The 12803-nt window shown below is 47.2% G+C and overlaps 6 non-coding genes across 6 annotated transcripts; all 6 read left to right on the forward strand.

Annotated features, from left to right (window-relative positions):
* On the forward strand, positions 1 to 72 carry TRNAM-CAU (transfer RNA methionine (anticodon CAU)). Its single transcript has one exon. It is a non-coding gene; the product is annotated as a tRNA-Met (tRNA).
* Positions 73 to 239: 167 nt separating this feature from the next.
* Positions 240 to 311, forward strand: TRNAM-CAU (transfer RNA methionine (anticodon CAU)). Its single transcript has one exon. It is a non-coding gene; the product is annotated as a tRNA-Met (tRNA).
* A 168-nt stretch (positions 312 to 479) lies between these two features.
* On the forward strand, positions 480 to 551 carry TRNAM-CAU (transfer RNA methionine (anticodon CAU)). The gene has a single exon. It is a non-coding gene; the product is annotated as a tRNA-Met (tRNA).
* A 169-nt stretch (positions 552 to 720) lies between these two features.
* On the forward strand, positions 721 to 792 carry TRNAM-CAU (transfer RNA methionine (anticodon CAU)). Its single transcript has one exon. It is a non-coding gene; the product is annotated as a tRNA-Met (tRNA).
* An 11032-nt stretch (positions 793 to 11824) lies between these two features.
* Positions 11825 to 11896, forward strand: TRNAM-CAU (transfer RNA methionine (anticodon CAU)). Its single transcript has one exon. It is a non-coding gene; the product is annotated as a tRNA-Met (tRNA).
* Positions 11897 to 12064: 168 nt separating this feature from the next.
* On the forward strand, positions 12065 to 12136 carry TRNAM-CAU (transfer RNA methionine (anticodon CAU)). The gene has a single exon. It is a non-coding gene; the product is annotated as a tRNA-Met (tRNA).
* The last annotated feature ends 667 nt before the right edge of the window (positions 12137 to 12803 follow it).

A 12803-nucleotide genomic window follows, 5' to 3' on the forward strand; every position in this document is an offset into this window, starting at 1 on the left:
AGCAGAGTGGCGCAGTGGAAGCGTGCTGGGCCCATAACCCAGAGGTCCGTGGATCGAAACCACGCTCTGCTAACCCTTTTTTTTAATGAATATTTTTTTTAAGAATGACAGGAGACCACGAAGAAGCGAAGATTTTGCTGAACAGGAATGATCCCCACTGTGACACACATTTACAGTCGAATTTGTCGGAATACTGTGCCTGGCCATTACTACGCATTTTGAGCCCATATTAAGTATCTAGCAGAGTGGCGCAGTGGAAGCGTGCTGGGCCCATAACCCAGAGGTCCGTGGATCGAAACCACGCTCTGCTAACCCTTTTTTTTAATGAATATTTTTTTTTAAGAATGACAGGAGACCACGAAGAAGCGAAGATTTTGCTGAACAGGAATGATCCCCACTGTGACACACATTTACAGTCGAATTTGTCGGAATACTGTGCCTGGCCATTACTACGCATTTTGAGCCCATATTAAGTATCTAGCAGAGTGGCGCAGTGGAAGCGTGCTGGGCCCATAACCCAGAGGTCCGTGGATCGAAACCACGCTCTGCTAACCCTTTTTTTTTTAATGAATATTTTTTTTAAGAATGACAGGAGACCACGAAGAAGCGGAGATTTTGCTGAACAGGAATGATCCCCACTGTGACACACATTTACAGTCGAATTTGTCGGAATACTGTGCCTGGCCATTACTACGCATTTTGAGCCCATATTAAGTATCTAGCAGAGTGGCGCAGTGGAAGCGTGCTGGGCCCATAACCCAGAGGTCCGTGGATCGAAACCACGCTCTGCTAACCCTTTTTTTTAATGAATATTTTTTTTCAAGAATGACAGGAGACCACGAAGAAGCGAAGATTTTGCTGAACAGGAATGATCCCCACTGTGACAAACATTTACAGTCGAATTTGTCGGAATACTGTGCCTGGCCAGTACTGCGCGTTTTGAGCCCCTGGTGAAGCATCTAGCAGAGTTTCGAGAAAGTGCCGCGTATGTAAGAAGTGTGTACGCTGTGCAGGAACTTCCGCCAGACTGGATGCACTTGTTGGATGTATGTGTGTGTTTGCCTGAGCTTTAAGTGTGTAGTTGTGTCCACTTTGTAATACACCTTCAGTTTTTTTTCCATGTAATAAAGCAAAAAAAAGTCTAGCAGAGTGACATTCTATTTCCGGCCACCGAGCGTGACGGACGGCGAATCATGAGCTCCAGCGGAGCGGCGATTGCGGCCTTCGGTGGCCGCGGAAACAGGCCATAATAAGTTCAAGATAGCGAGTATCAGATTATTTTGCCAACTCTGCCCACCGGACGTGTTGTTTTGAACACGGTTTTTTTTTGCACGGAGACCCACGAGTGCGACCGTTTAGAGTCGAAGATTTCCGAGACGCGCTGACCAAGACCGGTACGCTCCCTGATGTGGTGGCTTTGGGGGCGTACCAAATCAACCACGTCTGGGCGGTGACTTTAGGCAGCGCGGAAGCAACGAAGCGGCTTCTCGCCTTCAAGGAGCTGAACGTCAAGGGGCGCCGGTGCTTTGTCCTGGACCCAGAGGACCAACAGGTGAAGCTTCGACTCCACTGGATGCTTCATGGCGTGGCCGACGACGACATTCGGACGGCTTTTGCGGCGTTTGGGAAGGTCACTGAAGTGACCCGTGAGCGCTGGCGTGTTCAAGGCGTCCACGAAAAGGGTTCAACCACGAGAACCGTGCTCCTAAAGATGAAGCCTGGTATGAAGATCGAGGACCTGCCGCATCAGATAAGATTTGCAGGAGAGCTGGCCCTCGTGGTCGTGCCTGGACGGCCGATGCAGTCCTTGCGCTGTCGCGGCACGGGCCACGTACGCCGAGAATGCAAGATACCAAGGTGTTCGAAATGTAGACGTTTCGGCCACGGTGAGGAAGAGTGCGTACGGACGTACGCAGTTGCTACAGGAACTGCGTCGGCGGCAGATTCCGCGGACCATATCATGGACGTTGACGAAGCCGAAGCAGCTGCAAAAGGAGCCGGGGAATGCGAGAAGCCTGCCGTGACTGCAAAGTCTTCGGTGACTGAGGGAGAAGGAAAAGAAACGATAACCAAAGAAAGCAAAGAAACGGCAACGATACGCTGCGAAGGAAAAGAAGACGGGAGGGCGACTGGTGCCGAGGGAGCACCAGAGCCGGACGTGCCTGAACCAGGGAACAGCCAGGAGCCCCTCGACAATAGCGGCGGCCGGGCGTTGAGTGTCACCGGCACAGCGAAACGCACGCACACCGAACGCGGCAACGAAAAGGACCAGGCGGCCGCCGCTAGCAGCGAGGAGCCACCCACGAAAACGACACAAGGGAGGCGACCACTCTTCAAAACAAAGCCAAATGTAAGGTTGGAAACAAGAGTCACCGAAAAGCAGGCCTTGTAGCTAGGCCTACCTGGCCAAACAAGTCACCCCGGCACCAACAAAAGCGTCCAGCGACGTGCTGGACGCGAGAGGTAAGCACCATGCTCTCGGCCTCTTATCACCGCATCAAAATGGCTTCCGTACTCACGCTTAAAGTTGCCAGTCTTAATGTACGAGGCTTAGCCACAAAGAAAAAGCAGAGTCATGTGCTGCGCCTTCTAATTGACCAAGATATCGATATGCTTGGTCTACAAGAAACAAAGGTCGAAGGGGAAGAAGAGACTGAGAGCATGGTGCAGCGTTTCACGTCTAGGTTTTACGCCGTTGTCAGTCACGCAATCGGTACTTCTGCCGGGTGTGTCATGTTCGTCAAAAAACTGCCTGGTCTAGTTATTCAGTCGCATGTTTCGCTTCCTTCAGGACGAGGAGTTGTCTGTGATTTCGTTTTTTGTGCTACTGAATGGCGCGCTGTTTGTATATATGCACCCACCGCAGTTGACGAGAGGACTGTCTTTTTTGAATTTATTAAGCAACACCTGAACACGGAAAGGCAGCTCATTCTGTTGGGTGACTTCAATTGTGTTCTGAGCGCCGATGACAAAACTAGTGCGCGTACTTTCAGGGATAGTAGTACTGTCGTTCTTATTCGATTAATTGATGAATTTGCTTTAGAGGACGCGGGAGAATGCCTGGTGAGCAGGTGCCCAGTTAAGTACACTCATTTCCAAGGTACCAGCCACGCCCGACTCCACAGGATTTACGTGTCTGCATGTTTGGTCCCAAAGTGTCATGGCTATGACGTAGTGCCCGCGCCCTTCTCGGATCACTGCATGGTTCAATGTTTCATAGGTGCAAAAAAGCGAAGCAGCTGTTTTCAGTGGGAGCTTTGGAAGTTAAACAACAAACTGCTCAATGATCAAGAATTCGCTAAGGGAGCGGAGGAAGAAATTAGTAAAGTCACTGCAGGGGGAATACATGAATTGGGCCAGGAATGGGAACTGTGCAAGCAACAGATCAAAATAAAAGGAATTGAAAGGGCGAGCTGCATACGGTACCAAGAAAAGCTAAATGAAAAGCAGTTAAAGTCTATGCTAGAAAAATTATTAGCTCTGGAGTGCAAGGCACCGGGATTATACATGGACGACGTTAGGAAAATAAAACAAAAACTAGAAATTAATGAAGAAGAACGCTATCGTGGAGCGCTTGTGCGCGCGAGAGCTGAACATCTTGCCGTGGCGGAGACGCCCACAAAACGGGCGCTAGGGATGGAAAAAGCGCACGCAAGAAGGAACCATGTCACTGAGGTACAATGGGCGGGTCGCACCGCAACAGATAATAGAGAAATCGGGCAAGCTTTCTTTGAGTATTACCAGGCATTGTTCGATTTGCGTTATGTCGACCTGGACCGGTTTAAAGAATCGTATCTGCGGGCTATGCCACGACAAGGCGAGGAACAAAAAGCAAGACTGGACACGGCCATTAGCGAGCAGGAAGTAGAGCGTGCAATAGATAATTTAAACCCTGGTAAATCACCTGGGCCTGATGGCTTGAGTACAGCGTTCTACAAAACTTTCAAGCAACAAATAGCTCCATTGCTGACTGCGGTATTCAATGAGGCATATGAAATAAATGTTTTACCTGTGTCGTTTGGAACGTCACATACTGTACTTATTCCGAAAACCGACAAAGTAGATAAACTTAAGCAGGTATCGTCATACAGACCTATCGCTCTGACAAACGTAGACTACAAAATCTACATGAAGGTTCTTGCCAGCAGATTACAGAGTGTTATAGGCGAAATAGTTGGCCCTCATCAAACGTGTGGGATCAAAGGCCGTTCCATCGTTTACAACATTCACAAGGCGAGGTGTGTACTTGAATGCTGTGACGCCACATATGCACGTGTCGCACTACTACAATTAGATTTGGAAAAGCCATTTGATTGTGTGCCACATTGTATTTTGTTTTGCATCCTGGACTACATCAATATAGGTTCGGTCATCCGGGAGGGAGTGAGCTTGGCGTACCGTAACTGCACTACGAGGCTACTTGCTAATAAGTTGCTGGGGGCCCCCACAAGCGTACGACGTTCGGTGCGCCAAGGTTGCCCCCTCAGCCCTCTGTTGTTTGATATATATATTGAGGCACTGTGTCTGAACATAATGCAAAGCGATGAAATTCATGGATTTAGACTACAAGCAACCGAAGTGAAATTGCTTGCGTATGCAGACGATGTTGCAGTTCTTTGCAGGGACAAGGAAAGTGTTAGTAAAACAGTTGAAAGGGTGCAGTGCTTCAGTGAGCTAACCGAAAGTCGGGTGAATTGGGATAAGTGCCTGGGATTTCGGCACGGAGAATGGCCTTCAACCCCAGAAACTTTTGCCAACGTGGCTTGGGTGAAAACGCCTCCGAAGTACTCGGGGGTGTCGCTGCAATTTTATAGAGACACTGATCCGTACTGGCGAGCGCAGCTGGAAGAGACGCGAGAAAAAGCGGACAAATGGACAAGCGCTCATCTATCAGTGTTCGCAAGAGCTACGGTGTGCAATATTTTTTTTATTAGTAAGTTGTGGTATGCAATGCAAGTGCTACATTGTTCCCGAGTAAACGTGCAGAAGCTGCACCGTGTATTTGCTGTCTTTGTTTGGGCGTCCACATGGGAGAGGTGCAGCCGCACGAACTTGTTTCGGCAGGTGAAGGCCGGTGGTTTAGGACTGGGACATTTGTTTGTGCGACAGATTGTAAACAGGTTTTTATTTTTCCGTGATGTTAGAGACCCATTCCTGCGCACCGTGTGTCAACGAAGACTCGGGGAAGTTTTGCTTGAGTATGTTGTTACAACTTAATGTATTTCAAGAAGTGTTTGTGGTTTCTTTAGAGAAATTGTTCAAAGTGTCAAATTTCTAAGTTTACGTTTTTCGATGCAGTACTTGAGTAGCGTTAAAAGGAAAACATTGTATAGGGATGTTTGTGACGCGCTGTTTCCAGTGCCTTTGTACAGGATCATACTCTGGAGGCCCAGGTTGCAATGTTCTAAAAAGAGTTAAAAAAATGCAGGTGTCGCCGCGAGCCAAATCTTTCTTTTTCAAGTTACACACTGGAACTTTAACTGTTAAGTCCTTTCTAGAGGAAATGGGTTTATTTCTACCGTGGGGTTCCCACTGCCTTATATGCAAGCAGCTTGAGACAATAGACCACGTTTTTCTTCATTGCTGGCAAGGGGTATTTTTCTGGGACGTGCTCCAAAGAACCATTAAAAAAGAATTACCGCTAGACTCTCACGGGATCCGGTACCTGCCAACCGATAATGAGGATGGCGTCCCCTTTGACCAGATTATTCTGATGGGTCTCCACAGTACATCGCGCTCCCGAATGGCTATCTATTTTTGTGATCCGGACGCGCGACCAACACGTATGTATTTTCGCGAAGGCGTACACAGATTCCTGGAAACTTCGAAAGTGCAAACAGATGTTCCTGAGTGGCTGTCAAAGCTGGAGCCTTTGGTAGAGCTTCGGAAATATTAAAGATGACAACGCCAGGCCTCAGTGGCCGTTAGGCCACTTGTGCTTTCTGGCGCACTATATATTTTGTGTACTTTTGTCGTATACTGTGTCGAAGACCGGCAATAAAAATAAAAAAAAGAAAGAGTGGCGCAGTGGAAGCGTGCTGGGCCCATAACCCAGAGGTCCGTGGATTGAAACCACGCTCTGCTAACCTTTTTTTTAATGAATATATATATTTTTAAGAATGACAGGAGACCACGAAGAAGCGAAGATTTTGCTGAACAAAAATGATGTCTCCACTGTGACAAACATTTACAGTCGAATTTGTCGGAATACTGTGCCTGGCCAGTACTACGCGTTTTGAGCCCTTGGTGAAGCATCTAGCAGAGTTTCGAGAAAGTGCTGCGTATGTAAGAAGTGTGTACGCTGTGCAGGAACCTCCGCCGGACTGAATGCACTTGTTGGATGCATGTCTGTGTTTGCCTGAGTTTTAAGTGTGTATTTGTATCCACTTTGTAATACACCGTCACTTTTCTTTTCCATGTAATAAAGAAAAAAGAAACCTAGCAGAGTGGCGCAGTGATTCCACTTCCGGCCACCGCAGTGAACGGTCGCGGAATGCCTTGCTCCCCAGGAGCGGTTACAGCGGCCCTTGGCCGCGGTTCCCGGTCAACAGAAAAGCCTTCTCCGGACTACCAGATGGATCTACCACAACTTCCTTCAGGTGCTAGTGTTTTGAACACTATTTTTATCCACGGCGAAGTTAAAGCACGGCCTTACCGTGTTGAGCACTTCAGAGACGCGCTTTCAAGACTGATGCTGCTGCCGGAAGTGGTGGCCCTCGGGGCTTATCAGATGAATCATGTGTGGGCCGTAACTTTTTGAAACGAGGCGGCAAAAAGGAAGATACTTGACGCTGAAGCATTTCTTGTTAAAGAACATCGATGCGTGCTCATTGACCCGTGCAATCAGGGTGTCAAGCTCAAGCTCTTCTGGCTGCTGCACGGTGTTCCTGATGAAGACGTACGAACAGCGTTGGCACCGTTCGGGAGAGTGACCGAAGTGACGAGGGAGAAGTGGAAAGTACAAGGCTGCAACGACAAAGGAACCACGACACGGTCTGTGGTCCTTAAACTCAAGCCCGGAATGACAGCGGACGACTTACCACATCAGCTTCGGGTCGCGGAAGACCTGGCTCTCGTCATTGTCCCGGGCAGAGCACCCCTCTGCCTCCGGTGCCGTGGCACCGGACACATTAGACGAGAATGCCGGGTTCCACGCTGCGGGCTGTGTCGTCGCTTCGGCCACGACGAGACCCAGTGCGTGAGAACGTACGCCAACGTTGCTGGTCCAGGCAGGAGCGAACACACATCGGAGCTCCTTATGGATCAAGAGGATGCCGAGGAGGCCGCTAAGGAAGCAGCTGAAGGGGCCGATGCTCAGTCTACATCTCTGGAAATGAAGACCGAAAAGGTGAACTCGGAGGGGACTGATAAGGGCAACGTGCCGGATTCTGCGCCTCCACCCGCTAAGGTTCAAATGATGGAAAGTGGTGTTGAGGCGACGAGTGCGTCTTCAAATATCCAAGCAACCCCAACCACCGCGGTTGACGAGACAGTCAGCATCTTCGAGAGCATGGACATGACTTCCGACGCTAAGGGTGCCGGAAAGCGGTTGCGCGACGATGTTGAGGACCGCAGCCGAGACACCGATGGCGCGGGTACCGAAAGACCGGCACAGAAACCCCAGACAGGCCGACGGTCGACGTTGAAGGTCAAACCCAACTTGCCGCCAGACAGACGGCTGCTACACGGGCCACCTCCGCCTTAGCGGCGATAGTGTCCCGGAAAAAACTTCCAAAATCCTATCTTTGAACGGGAATGGGCCTGCGACTACGTGGGTTGGCAGTCGTCGGCTCGAATGGGAGGGCCATGTTCAACGAGCATCACTGCATACCAGAGTCCGTATGTTTCCTAAGAAAAATTGTGTAGGGGCGTACCCTAAATATAACTAAAACAATGGCAGACACTATTAACCTCACCAGTCCGCTTCGTTTGGTGACATTAAACGTCAGAGGGTTGTCGCAGAGACGAAGACAGTGTCAGATAAGTCGCATGTTACTTGAAAAAGAAATTGATTTGATGGCTGTCCAAGAAACAAAAATTGAATCTGAAGAAAAAACGGCTAGATTGGTGGAAAATTTCAGAAATAAGTACAATGTGTGCGTTTGCCACGCGAGTGGTACTTTTGGGCGCTGCCTTTTGTTTATTAGAAATAGCATTGGGATAACAGAGCAACAAGTTACTTCATGTGAGGGGGGGCGTTTGCTTATTTGTGATTTTTCTTTTTCTGGATTGCTGTGGCGGGCGGTTTGTTTATACGCCCCTAATAATGCTCGAGAACGTGAACAATTTTTTGTTTATCTTTGGTCTTTCTTGCGGTGTGAAAGACACGTTCTAATGTTTGGCGACTTCAATTGTGTGTGCCGGCCGATAGATCGATTGAAAAAGCAACTTAGCCAAGATAAAAGTGCCGCACTTCTGCATGAAATTTTGTGTGATGTTGATCTTGAGGATGTTGGGAGTGTTCTTGGTTCTTTCAGCCATGTGCAATATACGCATTTTCAAGGAGACAGCCACTCAAGGTTAGACCGCATCGATGTTCGTGTTCACTTAGTTCCGCTACTTTCTGAATATGGTGTAGAATGTATCAGTTTCAGTGATCATTGTTTGGTAATGGTTACGATAGGTATGAAAAAGAAAGAACAGAAATTTAATTGGCACCTATGGAAACTTAACGACAACCTTTTGCAAGATGAAGCATTTATTAAAAGAATAAAAGAGAAATTAGACGCTGTTCTCCTTGAGGATGCAAAATATGTTGTAGAAGCTTGGGAGATGTTCAAAACCGAAGCGAAAACAATTGCTTTAGAAAGAGCATGCGTGTTGCGGCAGAAACAAAAGCAAGAAGAAAAGCAACTGCAATGCACGTTAGAATACCTGTTGAACATGGAAAGCGGCGCGGCTGGTATATTTGCACATGATATCAAAGAACTTAAAGCGAAACTTCAAGTGATTGATGAAGAGAGATATCGTGGCGCGGTTTTAAGAGCACGCGCTGAACGTGTATGGCTGGGTGAAACGCCCACCAAGCGAGCTTTAAGTGAAGAGAAGAGGTACGCTATGACCAAGGAAGTAAAAGAAATCGTTTATCAAGGGCAGCTTACAAATGACGGGGAAATGATAGAACGCGCTTTCGTTGACTACTATAGCACGCTGCTAAGCAAGAGGACAAGCGATATCTCTGCGTTTAAGAGTGAATATTTACCTCTGATGCCGAAAATTGATGGCGAACTTAAGGAGGCCCTTGAGAGGCCGATTTCTGTAGCAGAAATTGAAAAGGCTATAGATGACCTTAGTGTAAGGAAATCGCCTGGACCGGACGGACTTGGGGCAGCGATATATAAAATTTTCAAGGTTGAAATGGCTGAGTCTCTGCACCGCGTCATAACCAAGTGTTACGAACAAAAATGGACGCCTCCTTCTTTCCGACAGACACATGTAGTACTGATACCTAAATCAACAGACCACATCAAACTTCAATCCGTAGAGGCCTACCGGCCAATAAGCTTAGCAAATATTGATTATAAAGTATTTATGAAGGTGCTCGCCCATCGCCTTCAGAGTGTAGTGAAATCCCTAGTAGGTGCACATCAGACATGCGGTATAAAAGGCAGGACTATATTCACAAATATACATATAGCGCGAAGCATACTTGAATGTTGCGATGCGATGGGAGATCATGTAGCTATGCTACAACTAGATTTGGCCAAAGCTTTTGACAGGGTGTCACACGAAATCCTGTTTATGCTTCTTGATTATGTTAATGTCGGATCAGTCATTTTGGATGGGGTGAAAATGATGTATGATGGTTGTAACACAAACTTAATTTTTAACAACAAACTGAGCAGGCGGATTGCAGTAATGTCTAGCATAAAGCAAGGCTGTCCGACCTCGGCCTTGCTCTTTGCACTTTATTTAGAACCTTTCTGTTTAAAGTTACTACATAGCCATAATATTCGCGGGTAGACATTCCTTGGTAGAGAAATAAAGGTTTTAGCTTATGCCGACGACATAGCAGTGTTCTGTCGCGATAAACAGAGCATTGCAGAAGCTGTGAGAGAAGCCCAAGCTTTTTGCAATGCTTCCGGTAGTGCCATAAGTTGGTCAAAATGTTTAGGGTTTTGGCACGGGAATTGGCCAGACCTGAAGCCTTTTGCAAAGTGCAGTGGAGTGTATTACCAGGCACTTATCTTGCGGTTCCGCTCTGTGCCTACCGTGAGCCAATCGAATACTGGACGAGCGAGAGAGACAGAATGAAAGAGCAAACTAACAAATGGGGAGGCCACAACTTTTTATTGTTTGCTAGGGCCAAAGTATGTAATATCTTTTTAGTAGCTAAAGTGTGCTACGTCCTGCAGGTGCTATGCATGAGCCGATCTTCAATTAAAAAATACACAGAGTGTTTGCTGAGTTTATTTGGGATTCGGTGTGGGAACGCACGAGCAGAAGTAATTTGTTTCACACATTGCGCAATGGGGACTTGGTTTAACACATTTGTTTTTCAAGCAACTTGTGTCGAGATTTGTTTTCTTCCGCGACCAAAGCGATGGGTTTCTGCGAACGGTAATCCAAGTGAGATTGCGCGACGCTTTGCCCGATTTTGTTGTATCGTCGCACGCAATCAAACCAATGGCACTAAAGGGCTATCTGCGTAAAGTTTCCATGGCGATACGTCTTCTAAACGCTCGTTTTTTGAAAGACTACTTGGTTGCAGTGTCACGAAAACAATTGTATAAGGATCTTGTCGAAGTGTTTGTACCTACACCAGCGTATCGTTCTATGTATTACTTAGGGCCTGAACGAGATGTTTTCAAACGAGTCAATAATATGCCTGTACGAGCTAACGCAAAATCATTCTTTTTCAAACTGCGTACCGGCACACTGCCTGTTAAGCCTTGGCTAAGAAGTAAGGGCTTGTTTGTCCCATGGTCAGACAACTGTCCTATATGTAACAAGGAAGAAACTGTCGAACATATTTTTCTTGACTGCCACGATGCCCGCTTTCTTTGGGACATCCTGCAAAGAACATTAAAAAAGGAGCTTCCTATCAATGCGTTCGAAATAAGGTTTTTGCCATGTGCTCAACCTGACGGTGTGCCGGTAGACATGTTGATGCTATTGTGCATGCAAAGCGTGTGGCTAACTCGTATGGCTGTACGAAATGGTGATGTTCATGCGAGGTCAGCAATGTATTATTTTATTGAGAATGTTAATTATACAGGCGAAGTGTTGAAACTGCTAAGTGATCCACCAATTTGGCTTTCGGTGTTGGACAGTTTGGCTTCGATGAAGCCATTTTAACATGACACGTCAGTCTTACTAATGACTAGACGTTTTAACACTCGTTTTTATTTGACAATATCTGTATGTACTGGATAAGCCGGTAATAAAGAAAAAAAAAAGCAGAGTGGCGCAGTGGAAGCCTGCTGGGCCCATAACCCAGAGGTCCGTGGATCGAAGCTACGCTCTGCTAACCTCTTTTTTTAAATGAATATTTCTTTAAAGAATGGCAGGAGACCACGAAGAAGCGAAGATTTTGCTGAACAGGAATGATGTCTCCACTGTGACAAACATTTACAGTCGAATTTGTCGGAATACTGTGCCTGGCCAGTACTACGCGTTTTGAGCCCCTGGTGAAGCATCTAGCAGAGTTTCGAGGAAGTGCTGCGTATGTAAGAAGTGTGTACGCTGTGCAGGAACCTCCGCCAGACTGGATGCACTTGTTGGATGCATGTGTGTGTTTGCCTGAGTTTAAAGTGTGTAGTTGTGTCCACTTTGTAATACACCTTCACTTTTCTTTTCCATGTACTAAATAAAAAAGAAATGTAGCAGAGTGGCGCAGTGGAAGCGTTCTGGGCCCATAACCCAGAGGTCCGTGGATCGAAACCGCGCTCTGCTAACCTTTTTTCTTTAATGGACATTTTTTTTAAGAATGACAGGAGACCACGAAGAAGCGAAGATTTCGCTGAACAGGAATGATCCCCACTGTGACAAACATTTACAGTCGAATTTGTCGGAATACTGTGCCTGGCCATTACTACGCATTTTGAGCCCATATTAAGTATCTAGCAGAGTGGCGCAGTGGAAGCGTGCTGGGCCCATAACCCAGAGGTCCGTGGATCGAAACCACGCTCTGCTAACCCTTTTTTAATGTATTTTTTTTAAAGAATGACAGGAGACCATGAAGAAGCGAAGATTTTGCTTAACAGGAATGATGTCTCCACTGTGACAAACATTTACAGTCGAATTTGTCGGAATACTGTGCCTGGCCAGTACTACGCGTTTTGAGCCCCTGGTGAAGCATCTAGCAGAGTTTCGAGAAAGTGCTGCATATGTAAGAAGTGGGTACGCTGTGCAGGAACCTCCGCCAGACTGGATGCACTTGTTGGATGCATGTGTGTGTTTGCCTGAGTTTTACGTGTGTAGTTGTGTCCACTTTGTAATACACTTTCACTTTTATTTTCCATGTAATAAAGAAAAAAAGAAATGTAGCAGAGTGGCGCAGGGATTCCACTTCCGGCCACCGCAGTAAACGGTCGCGGAATGTTTTGCTCCGAAGGGGCGGTTACAGCGGCCCAGCAGGGACGCGGTCTCAGGTTGAACGACACACCGAAGGATGACTACCAGGTTATTTTGCCGCAACTACCTACATGATCGACAGTTACAACGACCGTTTTTTTTTGCACGGAGACGTGAAGGCGAGGCCCTACCGTGTCAAGCATTTCCGTGAGGCACTTGACTATCTGCAGCTGATGCCAGAGGTGGAGGGCCTCGGTGCCTATCAGATGAACCACGTCTGGGCCATC

The sequence above is a fragment of the Dermacentor variabilis genome, chromosome 2, assembly GCF_050947875.1.
Source record: "Dermacentor variabilis isolate Ectoservices chromosome 2, ASM5094787v1, whole genome shotgun sequence".
Classification (NCBI taxonomy): Eukaryota; Metazoa; Arthropoda; class Arachnida; order Ixodida; family Ixodidae; genus Dermacentor; species Dermacentor variabilis.